The sequence below is a fragment of the Camellia sinensis genome, unplaced genomic scaffold, assembly GCF_055761805.1.
Source record: "Camellia sinensis isolate YWXY unplaced genomic scaffold, ASM5576180v1 Unanchor2, whole genome shotgun sequence".
NCBI lineage: Eukaryota > Viridiplantae > Streptophyta > Magnoliopsida > Ericales > Theaceae > Camellia > Camellia sinensis.
Window position 1 is genome coordinate 21,271,988 of NW_028129079.1, and position 2,354 is coordinate 21,274,341.

Below are 2,354 nucleotides of genomic sequence, written 5' to 3' on the forward strand. Positions count from 1 at the left end.
GATGTAAACTTCTACCGTTTTGCCAATCAGGTGTTTAAACATCTTTGTCACTAACCTCTGATAGGTTGCTCCTGCGTTTTTCAGCCCAAAAGGCATTACCTTGTAACAGTATAGGCCTTTCGGGGTGATGAACGCGGTCTTCTCCTCATCTGGAGGGTACATAGCAATCTGGTGGTACCCTCTGTATGCATCTAAAAAACTCATCATTTCATGTCCCGAAGTGGCGTCTACCAGTTGGTCGATTTTGGGCAGAGGAAAGCTGTCTTTGGGGCAAGCTTTGTTGAGGCTGGTAAAGTCTACACAAACCCTCCACTTGCCATTCTTCTTTTTTACTACTACTGTGTTGGATAGCCATGTTGGGTACTGAACTTCTCGGATGGCCCTGGCTTCAAGGAGTCTGTCTACCTCTTCCTCTACTGCTTCGACGTGTATCAACGTCGGCCTTCTAGCTCGTTGAATCACAGGCTTTGCCGATCTGTCGACATTCAGACTGTGGCAAGTGACCTCGGGGTCAATGCCAGGCATTTCATAAGGTGTCCAGGCGAACACCTCTATGTTTGCCCTTAAAAAATCTTCCAGTTCTTTTTCTTCTTCTCTAGCTAAGCCTGAGCCGAGAAGAAAAAATCGTTCTTCGTCGCCCTCCTGGACGAGGATTTTCTTTAGCGCCTCTTCGCTTTTCTCGGCTGGTTCTTTCCCGACGTATTCTAGGACTTCCATGTCCTCATCTTCAACTTCTGCTTTCTTTGGCTCCCGTATACTACAGGTGGACTTTATTGCTACCATGGAGCAATTTTTGGCTTGTAGTTGATCCCCTCTGACTTCTTCAATCCCATGCTCTGTTGGGAACCGGAGTAGTTGATGCAACGTCGAGGGAACTGCCCCCATTGCATGCAACCACGGCCTTCCCAAGATGATGTTGTATGGTGAGGGCGTGTCAATTACCAGGAATTCCGTCCTGATCTTCTTAGTGCCGGCTTGTACTTCTAAGCTTGTTGCACCCAGTGGCTATGTCGGTGTTCCATTAAAGCCGACCATCGGGCCGCTTGATTGTTCTAGGTCATCGGGGTGAAGGCCTAGCTCTTTGTAACATCTGACATACATGATGTCACAGGAGCTGCCTTGATCTATTAGGATGCGTTTTACTTGGCACTCCCCAACCTGGAGGGATACTACCAAGGCATCATTATGCGGATGTTGGACCAGTTCTAAGTCGGCTTCAGTAAAGGCTATCATTGGCCCTTGGCATTCTCCTGGCCGATGTCTCTTTTCCCCGACTTGGTAGATATGCTGTAAATGTCTTACCCTCTGGGTTTCTCCTCTGACTTCGTTTTCGTTGACCCTTGAGTGGATCACATTAACCACCCTCGGTTCTCCTGCTTGTGGTAGCTGTGCTGGGGGAGGGGGTGCTGCTGGTGCTTGAGGCAACCTTGCCTGCTCTTCCCTTGTTCTGGCCTCATCGACCAGGTCCCTCAGAAGGCCTTGTCTTACCAGGTCCTCCAAGTGTGCTTTTAAGGCTCTGCAACCTTGAGTTGGATGCCCTTCTTCATTGTGGTAGGCACAACGTCTACCAACGTTCCTTCCCATGAATTCCCCCGGTGCTCTTGCCGGAGCCCTGAAATAAGGTTGATTTCGAATTCGATCTAAGATTTTATGGATTGGGATTCGGAATACCGTTGTTACCGCCTGTTTATTTCTTAATTCTATTTCTTGTTTGGTCAGCCCATTGTTGACTCGGCCTCGCTTTGGCGAGCCGTTTCCCTTTTCTTGTTTCACCTCTTTGTTTCCCGATGTATCTTCTTCGGCCCTGGCGTATTTCTCAATTCTTGCCATGAGTTCTTCCATGCTTTTTGGCAATGTTTTTGCCAAAGACTTCCGTAGTGGGCAGTCATCTTTCAGGCCGTTCTTGAAAGACACGATTGCTACTTCCTGGTTGCATTCGGGTATTCGGTTGAACACCTCGTAGTACCTCTTCGCATAGGCCCTAAGGCCTTCTTTCTTGGTGATTCTTAGAGCCATCAAAGCATCAACCCTCAGGGGTTGCAGCTTGTTGGTCACGAACCTGGCCACAAACATCTCGGTCAAGCCTTCCCATGTCTTTATGCTTCCTTTTGGTAACTTATGGAACCAATCAGATGCAATTTCCCCAAAGGATGAGGGGAATACTTTGCAGAGCAACGGCTCGTTCCCGCTATATAATGCCATTGAATTTAGGTATAGCCCAACATGAAAGTTTGGATCTGACTTACCATCATAGATTTGAAACCTCGGCATACTGAATCTCTTGGGCGGTTCGAATTTGTCTAGTTCCACCGAGAAGGCTGTCTTCGGTTTTACTGGGGAGTTTACCTCGGCTT